General features: G+C 41.9%; 1 protein-coding gene across 3 annotated transcripts in view; it reads left to right on the forward strand.

The window, feature by feature from the left end:
- The window catches only part of tmem107l (transmembrane protein 107 like), a 101,143-nt gene that overhangs the window by 75,018 nt on the left and 13,017 nt on the right, over positions 1 to 13,108 (forward strand). Inside the window, exon 7 of one of the 3 annotated variants that reach the window (XR_010977147.1) lies at positions 10,936 to 11,248. The exons of the other annotated variants lie outside the window; for them this stretch is intronic. The gene's annotated coding sequence lies outside the window, so the exon portion shown is untranslated. Of the gene's footprint in view, positions 1 to 10,935; positions 11,249 to 13,108 lie in introns of those variants that run through there. 3 annotated transcript variants of the gene reach the window in all.

Raw genomic sequence — 13,108 nt, forward strand, 5'->3', positions numbered from 1 at the left:
GAGTGAAAAAAATTATTCTCCTGAGATTAGTGGGAACTTTATGCAATGGATTGACATCAGATACAGAGGTTTGTTATTGATGATAATGGATCTGATTGGATCCCAGATATGGGTGGAGATCCTCAGGATCCGTTACTGTTCACCATCTTTGTTATTGATCCAGAAGAGGACTAAACATAATATTTAACATTCACTGTTGATGAGCCGATTGGTTGAGGGTGGATGAAATTAGTTGGTAAATAGGCCTGTGTGGGGTAGATGTTACTTTACAAAGAATTTACGGAGCAATAGGTCAGCCAAGTAGGTCTCTGCCAGTGTTTTATGATCCAAATGAGCTCCTCCCACTTTACTTCATCTCACGCTATCAGCAAAACCTTCTATTCCTTTCTCCCTCATGTGTTTATCTTCCTATTCCTCAACTACTGCACATAGTAGCGAGTTCCACATCCTGACCACTCTCTGGGTAATGAAGTTTCTCCTGAATTCCTTCTTGGATTTATTGCTGACAGTCAGTATATTTATGGCCACAATTTTGGATTGTCCCAGAAGTGAAAATATCTTCTCTACATCTACCTTATCAAAAATACTCATAATTTTGCATGACTTAATATGGACAAGTGGAGTGTCATGTTCATGGGACTAGAATACTCCAGGAATATCCATACTGTACAATGGTGTTCAGTTAACAAAGCAGATCAGGAAAGAGGCCTGGGGATGGTAGTTGATCAATTTATGTGCAAAGGTGCATAAGCAGTGTGAGGCTGCTATAGGGAAACAAAGTAGAGCTTCAGGTTGTGTTCTTGGGGCCACTGAGGTAAAATGACAAATACTATCCTTAGACTTTAGTACATCATTTGGGGATTGTGATCAGTTTTGGACCCTGGACTTGATGAAGAATATCGAGAAGAATATTGGAGAGGATGTAGAAGGGGTAACAGGATGATACCAAGTCTTCGAGCTCTTCATTATGAGGATAGGCTGTGAGATTTGTAATTATTTGCTTTGATGAAGTACAGGCTGAGAGAGGATAGGATTGATGTTTTTAAATGATAAAGGGATTAGATGCACTGTGTTTATTTGAAGTGGAAGGGATTGTAGGACTGAAGTCTGTGATGGTATCACTTCTCACAGAGTCACCACCAGCTGGAACAAAGATACGCAACATGTGGTGAGTGTGGGATCATTAGAGTCCTTCCAAAGGGAACTTGACAAGTTTCTGATAGAACATTGCCAGTTACAGGGAGTTAATGGTTAGTTTAGATGATGATTTGCCTCTCCTGGAGTATCAGGAAGTTACATCAAGTTATATTGAGTCTACAGCACATAAACAGAACATTTCACCCATCTGTTCCATGCTGGCATTTCTGCTGTACGCAAGCCTCCTCCCACCCCTCTTATTTAACCTTATCAGCATACCCTTCTATTCCTTTCTCCCTCATGTCTTTATCTAGCCTATCCTTAATACATAGAAGCTAGTTGCCTTAACCAGTCCCTGTGGAAGCAAGTTCCACATTCTCATCACTCTTTGGACAAAGAAGTATCTTCTGAATTCTCTATTGGATTTATTAGTGACTATTTTATATTTTTGAACTCTAGTTTTGGACTGCCCCATAATTAAAACATTTTTTCTACATCTACCCAATTAAACCCTTTCATTACCTTTTTTTGCTAAGCATATCCTGTGTTATAATCCCATTAGTGACCATTATTGTTTGAAAAGAGATAATGGAATTCCCAGTTGTTACTAAATTATGCCACAAGCTTTCTCGTTTTACACAAAAACTTTACTGTACATGATTCAAACAAAGCAAAATACGACTAACTTAATACTACAGCTGGAAACATTTATTTTATAAAGTTAAATATCTTACAGTACCCTCCCATTTAACTTTTGCTTCCACCCCAAAAATTTCCCTATTCGTTACAGGATCTTGATGGTTTGTTCACTCCTCCTGGGACCAATCCAAAGTGTATCACAGCTCTTGGGAATTCACTTCAATTTCCCTAACTTCTCAGCTGTCTTCAGAGGTTTGAGATTTCCTAGGGATTCTCCCTCTGGCTTCAACTAGGCCAATCCTCCAGTTTACCTTCAACATCTCACGAATCTGGATTTCCCAGCTTGCGTATGGGCCTTTCCAAAAACCAACCTGCTTTTCCAAAAGCCAACTGATTGCTTGTCTGAAAGACAACTCACTGACTTTCTGAAAGCCAACAGCTTTCCAAAAAACACCTCACTTTAAAGGCATCTGTTTCTCAACATCTATCTTCATAGCAAGGTGGTGAATGTGGAATGTCCAGATGGCAAATTAAGTTAATTATTTCCTTCTCCAAATCTTCTCTTTGTTCTGGGCAGGCATATGAATAATTTAAAATCCCGTTGACGGCAGCTGTAGACACAGAATCTCCATCGAAAAGTTAAGAGGTACTGCCATTGTTTCGGGTCTCCACACTTCCCAATATGACCTTACTAAATAAACATGGGCGGTCCTTTGATATATAACCACCCCAGGTTTGTTTGCCAGGTTCTCATACCAGGCTTTTCATTTGCCTTGCAGTACAAATAAGTCAATTTCCAAATTAAAACGTACCTCTAGAAAATTAATACAAGCCATGAACCAGCAGATCGTAACACCTTCCCCTCCCCCCCCAGGGAAAAAATGAAAATTCATCACCATAGTGATGTGTTTTCATTTACACGGTGCCATGGTGGTGGTCTGCCCAAGGGCAGGTGCTCTACCGCTTTTCTCCACACAGGAGCGATGCATATGACTAGGGAAGAGGGGTACATGAGGTGGTTTCCCATTGCCTTCTTCAGGCTGGAACAAGAATTGAACCCGTGCTGTTGATGTTGCTCTGAACCACATGCTAGTCGACTGAATTAACCATCCCCTCATTTATATCCCTAACAATAAAATGCTATACATTTAAACAACTACCTTATCACGTGCAATACCCATAACAGTGTCCTCCATTGTCCACCAGATAGTCCATCTTGACAATAATTCTTTTGCTGAATCTGTAACCAGAAACCATGATCCAGTTAAGACTTAATGCTTGTTTTTGTGGTGTTTTCTGAAAGTTGTTTTCTTCTGTATATTGTTACAATTGACTGCTCAAGACAAATCCCCCAATCAAAATATACAATTCGGTTTGTCATGGGAGAAATGCACTGTTGATTCAGTTCCGCCCCTCCACAGATCACCTAACATATCGTTTTAAACTTTCCAAATTAACGAAAACCACGGCTAAATTGACCATCTATTAACCTCCAAATGAGGCAAACCAAACCAGGTGCCTTTAGATCAACAAATTAATTGTTTAATTAGAAAAACTAAATTCTTAAACACTACTAAGATATAAACAACATTTAAAATAGAAAAAACTAGTGTCCTTGCAGATTTATGCTCATGCCGAAGTGAACTCTTCCAACGTGGAACAGTCTAAGGGTGCTTGAAGTCCTCACCACCGTCGGATGGGGGAAAAAAGGTTCTTCAACGGTAGAACAGTCTGTATTCTAATTCAGCAGTTGAATTGATGCTCTTCTTTTCCAGCGATGAATTTCAGCAATTACAGTTCAGTAGTTAAAGGAATTTGGTTATTTTCTGGCTTGACATCAGAATTCTGAGAGTATAATAAATGGGGTTTAAATAAACCTCTTTTCCTTCAGTATATGCTGGCAGACAGTCTGTGTGTGTCTGTTAACTGTGTCTCAAAGGCTAGTTTTTCAGCTAGTTTCAAATGTCAGTCGGCAACATTGTATCTCGTGTCCTTGGTCCTGAGTGGCTGTATCCTACGGCAATGAGAATGCATTCTTTGACACAGTCCCTGGAGCTTGCTGCCTTAAAGCAGTACTGATCCTGTTACAGCCTTAAATGCACACTGCATACTTCCCGGAAAAGACTAAAACTACAGGATCATAACAATATGAAATCCACATTCTTACCATGTCATTTAGGTAAACGATGATTCTGATAGTCTGTCGGGAAATGCCTCCTGGTTACCCACATGTGAATTTTCAGACTCAGTCTTTGAATCAGTCGGTTCAGATTTCACCTTCTGGATTTTATTTTCTTCCTATTCTCCAAGTTCTTCATTGTTTAAGTTTGAAAAGAATGTTCCAATTAATTACACAGTGAAACCATCTTTCTTCTGCTTAACTGCAGGTGCATTTTTATCTTTAAGTCCATTCCTGGACTCAAACATTCAGGGTTCTCTTTTTGAGATAGAATGTTTAAAATTGCTTCTTTCTGCGCTAACAACTCATTCTTTTGTGATCAAAATTTCCTTTAGCCACTTTAAAAAAGTTGTTCAAATTGTCCTGATGTTTAAATAGAAATGCTTGATATTTCTGTTTGATTTGTTTTTTTAAACAGATTGTAATCTTTTGGAAAAAAGCAAAATACTGCAATGCTGGAAATCTGAAATAAAAACAAAAAGTGCTGGAAATACTCAGCAGGTCTGGCAGCATCTGTGGAGAGAGAAGCTGTTTTGATGAAAGGTCACTGACCTGAAATGTTGACTCTGCTTCTCCACAGATGCTGCCAGACCCGCTGAGTATTTCCAGCACTTTTTGTTTTTATTTGCAATCTTTCAGCTTTTCCTGATCCCAGTCACCACGAACCTTGTTTAAATCTCTGTGAGTGAGGCCAATAGCTTCTTCATTCTGGATATTCACTTTCTGTTCTAACACTGTAATTCTGTCATGCAACTCCTGAATAATATCATCCTAATCACTTTGGGGTTTCAAATGGTCTTTTGCAACCTGTCCATTTGTCTGGATTCCTGCTGCTGTACTTTGTGTTGTCTCAGCATTGGCAGGCACCTTTGATTCAGTGTTAGGTTTCATTAACCCTTCAAGGTTAGTCTGAAGTCTCAGCCCTTCTTGTGGAGAACATTTAATTTGAAATTCTTTAGGTACTTTTGCTACCTCTGCAAACTCCATTAATGGTGTGGATACATCTGTGTCTTTAAATTAATTTACTCTCTGGCCCAAGGAGATCTTTACCCACAGGAACAGTTCTTGTTCTCTTGCCCACTATTCCAGAAAAACCTTATCTCCCATGAGATTATTTCCAAATATAAATCAATTAACAGGTAGTTCAGACACAACACCAACAATAACAGATTGCTTTACCAAATCACATTTTAAATTCACTCTATACAATGGAATGGGCACACAACCTCCATCCATACCCGTATCAATACATTATTATTCAGCGAGCTCTTTGAAGAAAAGTCTAAATCTTTTCTAACATTAAGTTCTGAGCTGAACCGGTATCTTTCTGGGTCTTTCCTGAGACAAAAATGGAGTGACTTCCCCTTCAAATATAAAACTGTCATAATCTTTAATGTTCCTATTGCACCCACTGTAAATGCATTAGATGTTACTGATTTTTCACCAGCCTCACTCTTCGGTGCAATATCCTTTGAAGACAAATTACCCACGCTCACGAAAGCTACAGCTTTCAGTTTTCACTTCCAACACTGCTTTTACGTGTATGACCTTATGACAATGAAAGCATGTTGTTTTTTTTTACTTGCTCCTAACCTCCCTACAATATTTTTTACCACTTTGAGAGGCACCTGTCTTCTCATTTCTGCTATCCCCTTCTCTGTACTCAGAAACTGGCTCACCATTTGGTCTATCTTTCCAACTTTGGTGTGGATTTGCAAAGGAAGATCTACTACCCCTTAGCTGCTTATGGGACAAGTCATAACCATCAGCTAAAACAGCAGCTTCTCTCATATTAGAAACTTTACGGTCTTCTAGGTGTGTCCTAATACCTGCTGGAACACTATTTTTAAGTTCCTCCATTTAACAACACCTTTCTCACTTTTTCAAAATTCTGTTCAAGTTTTATTGAATGATACCAATGGTCAAAAATTATTTCTTTCTCTCCAGCAAATTCTACAAAAGTTTGATTCTGTCTCTTCCTCAAATTTCTGAATTTTAATGGATAAACTTCTGAAACCAACTCATCCATGTCAAGTACCGCATTTTTAACTGTTTCATAATCTTCAGACTGTTCCTCTGAAAGGTTTGAATAGACATCCAATGCTTTTCCAATTCAAACACTTTGCATAAGAATGGTCCATGTTTCTCCTGGCCAAGCTAACCTCGTAGCATATTTCTCAAATGAGACAAAATATCTCTCAGCCCCTTCCTCAGTGAATTTAGGCACTAGGTGAATATTCCTTGTCAAATCAAAACCTGGAGTTGAACTCAAATCATTATCCAAACTATCAGTTATTCCCTGTCCGCATAAATGAAGCCTTTCTCTTTACAATTCAAATTGTTTCGCTTTGAATCTCTAATTTAAGTTTCTGCTTTGCTCTTTCTTTTTCCTTTCCTTTGAGCTCTAGTTTGTTCATTTCCATTTCTTTTGCACTTTCAAGTTCAAAGTTTTGCTTTACTTTTTCCAATTCAAGTTGCCTCATTTGCAACTGAATCCTAGCAAACTCAATCTATGTTTTATCTGGGTCAGCCTTTTCTGTTTCAAATTCCAAATGTGCTAAAGTCTCCACTACTTCTGCTTTTTGCCCCTGCTTTTCGCTCTTTCAACTCTTCTGCCAATGCCAGCAACCTAGTGATTGTTGCAAAACACTCAGGGATAAACTTCCTGTCCCAGAAAAGTCTCAGCAATTGATAAAGCCATTCTGCTTCTCAATAAATACTGTACAAGTTGCTGGGAAATTTTGTTTGCTTAAATTTTAGCAATCCCAGCATACCTCTCAGTCTGTGGATCTGAAATCCCGCCAAGAGCCCCCAATTTGTTATGATCCTATTAGGGACCATTAACATTTCAAAAGAGAACGTCGAATTCCCAATTATTACTGAAAGAATGACACCACAAGATTTCCCATTGCAAACAAATACTACTGTACAAGAATTAAACAAAGCAAAACATTGCTCATTTAACACTACAACTTGAGACATTTATATTTTAAAGTTAAATATCTTCCAGAACACACCCCTTTAACTTTTACTTCCACTCCAAAAATTTCCCTATACATTACAGGATCTTGGTGGTTTGTTCACTTCTCCTGGAACCAATCCAAAGTGTATCATAGCTCTTGGGAATTCACTTCTATTTCCTTAGTTTCTCAGCTGTCTTCAGAGATTTGAGATTTCATGGGGATTTTCCTTCTAGCTTTAGCCAGGGGAGGCAGTGGCATAGTGGTATTGTCTCTGGACGAGTAACCGAGATGTTCACAAACATCATTTCGCTTGATCCAAAGTTGGGAGAGCTATCCCACAGACTAGTCAAGCAGCAGCCTGACATAGTCGTACTCACCGAATCATACCTTGCAGACAATGTCCCAGCCTCCACCATCCCTGGATATGTCCTGTCCCACTGGTGGGACAGACCTACCGGAGGTGGTGGCACAGTGGTATACAGTCGGGAGGGAGTTGCCCTGGGAGTCCTCAACATCGACTCCGGACCCCATGAAGTTTCAAACATGGTCAAGGAAACCTCCTGATGATTTCCACCTACCGTCCCTTCTCAGCTGATGAATCAGTAGTCCTCCATGTTGGACACCACATGGAGGAAGCACTGAAGGTGGCAAGGGCACAGAATGTACTCTGGGTGGTGGACGTCAATGTCCGTCACCAAGAGTGGCTCGGTAGCACCATTACTGATCGAGCTGTCCGAGTCCTAAAGGACATAGCTGCAGACTGGGTCTGCGGCAGGTGGTGAGGGAACCAACATGAGGAAAAAACATAGTTGACCTCGTCCTCGCCAATCTACCTGCCACCATCTATCCATGACAGTATTGGTAGGAGTGACCACCGCACAGTCCTTGTGGAGACAAAGGCCCGTTTTCCCATTGAGGATACCCTCCATCGTGTTGTGTGGCACCACCACCATGATAAATGGGATAGATTTCAAACAGATCTAGCAACACAAAACTGGGCATCTGTGAGGCGCTGTGGCCCATCAGCAGCAGTAGAATTGTACTGAACCACAATATGTGACCTCATACCCCACTCTACCATTACCATCAAGCCGGGGATCAACCCTGATTCAATGAAGAGTGCAGGAGGGCATGCCAGGAGCAGCACCAGGGATACCTCAAAATGAGGTGTCAACCTAATGAAGCTACAGCCTAGGACTACTTGCGTGCCAAACTGCATAAACAGCATGCGTTACACAGATCTAAGTGATCCCACAACCAACGGATCAGATCTAAGCTCTACAGTCCTTCCACATCCAGTCGTGAATGGTGGTGGACAATTAAACAACTAACTGGAAGAGATGGATCCACAAATATCCCCATCTTCAATGATGGGACGCCCAGCATATCAGTGCAAAAGATAAGGCTAAAGCATTTACAAAAATCTTCAGCCAAAAGTGCTGTGTGGATGATCCCTCTCTGCCTCCTCATGAAGTCCCTAACTTCACAGATGCCAGTCTTCAGCCAATTCGATTCACTCCGCGTGATATCAAGAAACAACTGAAGGCACTGGATACAGCAAAAGCTATGGGCCCTGACAACATTCTGGCAATAGTACAGAAGACGTGTCTTCCAGAACTTGCTGTGCCCCCAGCCAAGCTGTTCCAGTACAGCTACAACACAGGCATCTACCTGGCAACGTGGGAAATTGCCCTGGTATGTCCTGTATACAGAAAGCAGGACAAATCTAACCCAGTCAATTACCACCCCATCAGTCTACTCTCAATCATCAGTAAAGTGATGGAAAGTGTCATCAACAGTGCCATCAAGCGGCATTTGCTTCACAATAACTGCTCAGTGACACTCAGTTTGGGTTCCGCCAAGACCACTCAACTCCTGACCTCATTACAGCCTTTGTTCAAACCAGGACAAAAGAGCTGAACTCAAGAGGTAGGGTTCGAGTGACTGCCCTTGACATCAAGGGAGCATTTGACCGAGTATGGCATTGAAGAGCCCCAGCAAAACTAGAGTCAATGGGAATCGGGGGAGTCCGCTGGTTGGAGTTGTACCTAGCGCAATGGAAGATGGTTGTGGTTGTTATGGGTCAATCATCTCAGCTCCAGGCATCACTGCAGGAGTTCCTCAGGATAGTGTTCTAGGCCCAACTATCTTCAGCTGCTTCATCAATGACCTTCCTTCAATCAAAAGGTTAGAAGTGGAGATGTTCGCTGATGATTGCACAAACTTCAGCACCATTTGCGATTGCACAGATATGGAAGCAGTCCATGTAGAAATGCAGCAAGACCTGGACAACATCCAGGCTTGGGCTTATAAATGGCAAGTAACATTCGCGCCACACAAGTGCCAGGCAATGACCATCTCAAACAAGAGAGAATCTAATCTTCTCCCCATGAAAATTCGATGACATTACGATCGCTGAATCCTCCACTATCAACATCCTGGGGGTTACCATTGACCAGAAACTGATATGGAGTAGCCGTATAAATACCGTGGCTACAAGAGCAGATCAGAGGCTAGGAATCCTGTGGCGAGTGACTTATCTTACTGACTCCCCAAAGCCTGTCCACCATCTATAAGGCACAAGTCAGGAGTGTGATAGTATACTCTCCACTTGCCTAGATGGCTGAAGCTCCAACAACACTCAAGAAGCTCGACACCATCCAGGACAAAGCAGCCCACTTGATTGGCACCCCATTCACAGACATTCACTCCCTCCATCACCGATGCACTGAAGCAGCAGTGTGTCCAATCTACAAGATGCACTGCAGCAATGCACCAAGGCTCCTTAGACAGCACCTTCCAAACCTGCGACCTCTACCATCTAGAAGGACAAGGGCAGCAGATTCATGGGAACACCACCATCTGGCAAGTTCCCCTCCGAGCCACACACCATCCCGACTTGGAACTATATCGCCATTCCTTCACTGTCGCTGGGTCAAAATCCTGAAATTCCCTTCCTAATAGCAGTGTGGGTGTACCTAATCCATGTGGACTGCAGCGGTTCAAAAAGGCGGATCACCACCACCTTCTCAAAGACAATTACGGATGAGCAATAGATGCTGGCCTAGCCAGCGATGTCCACATCCCATGAATGAATGAAAAAAAGCTAGGCAAATCTTCCTGTTCACCTTCAACACTTCATGAATCTAGATTTCCCCACTTGCACATAGGCCTTTCCAAAAGCCAACTAACTGCTTGTCTGAAAGACAACTGACTGACTTTCTGAAAGCCAACAGCTTTCCAAAGAAAAACTCACTTGAAAGGCATTTCCCTAGCAGCGTCTAAATCCAGAGCAATGTGGTGCACATGGAATATCCCAGATAGCAATTCCTTAATTATTTTCAACACCAAACCTTCTGTTTGTTCTGGACAATCATATGAATAATTTGAACCCCTGATGACAGCTGCTGTAGACACATCGTTTCCATCAAAATGTAGCTCCACACTTCCCAAAATGACCTTACTGAATAAACATGGGCTACCCTTTGATATGTAACCACCCCAGGTTTGTTTGCCAGGTTCTCAGGTAATATTATTTGTCTTGCATTAAAAAAATTCAATTTCCAAATTAAAAGTTACCTCTAGAAAATGAATACAAACCATAAACCAGGTGCTCATCACAACTGTCAATTCTAGTCTCAACCTTGTGAACCTTTTTCGTCCTATTGTCTATTGCCAAAACTATGCAGTATACCATTAATATTGGTTTTTGTGTGAGGATTTTTATAATTTGGAGACTTGAACTATGCACAGTACTCCAAGTGTGGTCTAACCAACATACGACACAAATTTAACATAATTTATCTGCTTTTTCAATTCTATCCTTCTCAAAATGAACCCCAGTGCTTGGCTTGCCTTTTTTTATAGCCTTATTAACCTATGTCCCTACTTTTAGTATCCAAGCAACGTGTGCCTTCCTCATTTCTCCTAAAATGCATCACTTGACAATTATCTATATTGAAATTAATTTGCCAATTATATACCCATTCTGCAAGTTTATTAATCATTGAATTATAGAATTGTTACAGCACGGAAGGAGACCATTTGGCTTGTCCTGTCCATGCCGCTCTCTGCAACAGCAACTCACCTAGTCCCACTATAGGCCAACTATACCAAAATTCGGCAGGAGCTGGGGAATGTAGATTGGGAGCAGCTGTTTGAAGGTAAATACACATGTGATATGTGGGAGGCTTTTAAAGAGAGGTTGATTAGCATGCAGGAGAGACATGTTTCTGTGAAAATGAGGGATAGAAATGGCAAGATTAGGGAACCATGGATGACAGGTGAAATTGTGAGACTAGCTAAGAGGAAAAAGGAAGCATACATAAGGTCTAGGTGGCTGAAGAAAGACGAAGCTTTGAAAGAATATCGGGAATGTAGGACCAATCTGAAACGAGGAATTAAGAGGGCTAAAAGGGGTCATGAAATATCTTTAGCAAACAGGGTTAAGGAAAATCCCAAAGCCTTTTATTCATATATAAGGAGCAAGAGGGTAACTAGAGAAAGGATTGGCCCACTCAAGGACAAAGGAGGAAAGTTATGCGTGGAGTCAGAGAAAATGGGTGAGATTCTAAACGAGTACTTTGCATCGGTATTCACCGAGGAGAGGGACAGGAAGGATGTTAAGCTTAGGAACAGATGTTTGATTACTCTAGGTCAAGTCGGCATAAGGAGGGAGGAAGTGTTGGGTATTCTAAAAGGCATTAAGGTGGACAAGTCCCCAGGTCCGAATGGGATCTATCCCAGGTTACTGAGGGAAGTGAGAGAGGAAATAGCTGGGGCCTTAACAGATATCTTTGCAGCATCCTTAAACACGGGTGAGGTCCCGGAGGACTGGAGAATTGCTAATGTTGTCCCCTTGTTTAAGAAGGGTAGCAGGGATAATCCATGTAATTATAGACCGGTGAGCCTGACGTCAGTGGTAGGGAAGCTGCTGGAGAAGTTACTGAGGGATAGGATCTATTCCCATTTGGAAGAAAATGGGCTTATCAGTGATGGTTTTGTGCAGGGAAGGTCATGTCTTACCAACTTAATAGAATTCTTTGAGGAAGTGACAAAGTTGATTGATCAGGGAAGGGTTGTAGATGTCATATACATGGACTTCAGTAAGGCGTTTGATAAGGTTCCCCATGGTAGGCTGATGGAGAAAGTGAAGGCGCAATGGGGTCCAAGGTGTACTAGCGAGATGGATAAAGAACTGGCTGGGCAACAGGAGACAGAGAGTAGCAGTGGAAGGGAGTTTCTCAAAATGGAGACGTGTGACCAGTGGTGTTCCACAGGGATCCGTGCTGGGACCACTGTTGTTTGTGATATACATAAATGATTTGGAGGAAAGTATTGGTGGTCTGATTAGTAAGTTTGCAGACGACACTAAGATTGGTAGAGTAGCAGATAGTGAAGGGGACTGTCAGAGAATACAGCAGAATATAGATAGACTGGAGAGTTGGGCAGAGAAATGGCAGATGGAGTTCAATCAGGGCAAATGCGAGGTGATGCATTTTGGAAGATCCAATTCAAGAGTGAACTATACAGTAAATGGAAAAGTCCTGGGGAAAATTGATGCACAGAGAGATTTGGGTGTTCAGGTCCATTGTTCCCTGAAGGTGGAAACGCAGGTCAATAGAGTGGTCAAGAAGGCATACGGCATGCTTTCCTTCATCGGACGGGGTATTGAGTACAAGAGTTGGCAGGTCATGTTACAGTTGTATAGGACTTTGGTTCGGCCACATTTGGAATACTGCGTGCAGTTCTGGTCGCCACATTACCAAAAGGATGTAGATGCTTTGGAGAGGGTGCAGAGGAGGTTCACCAGGATGTTGCCTGGTATGGAGGGCGCTAGCTATGAAGAGAGGTTGAGTAGATTAGGATTATTTTCATTAGAAAGACGGAGGTTGAGGGGGGACCTGATTGAGGTGTACAAAATCATGAGAGGTATAGACAGGTTGGATAGCAAGAAGCTTTTTCCCAGAGTGGGGGATTCAATTACTAGGGGTCACGTCAAAGTGAAAGGGGAAAAGTTTAGGGGGGATATGCGTGGAAAGTTCTTTACGCAGAGGGTGGTGGGTGCCTGGAACGCGTTGCCAGCGGAGGTGGTAGACGCGGGCACGATAGCGTCTTTTAAGATGTATCTAGACAGATACATGAATGGGCAGGAAGTAAAGAGATACAGACCCTTAGAAAATAGGCGTCA

This window comes from Heterodontus francisci, chromosome 22 (assembly GCF_036365525.1).
Source record: "Heterodontus francisci isolate sHetFra1 chromosome 22, sHetFra1.hap1, whole genome shotgun sequence".
NCBI lineage: Eukaryota > Metazoa > Chordata > Chondrichthyes > Heterodontiformes > Heterodontidae > Heterodontus > Heterodontus francisci.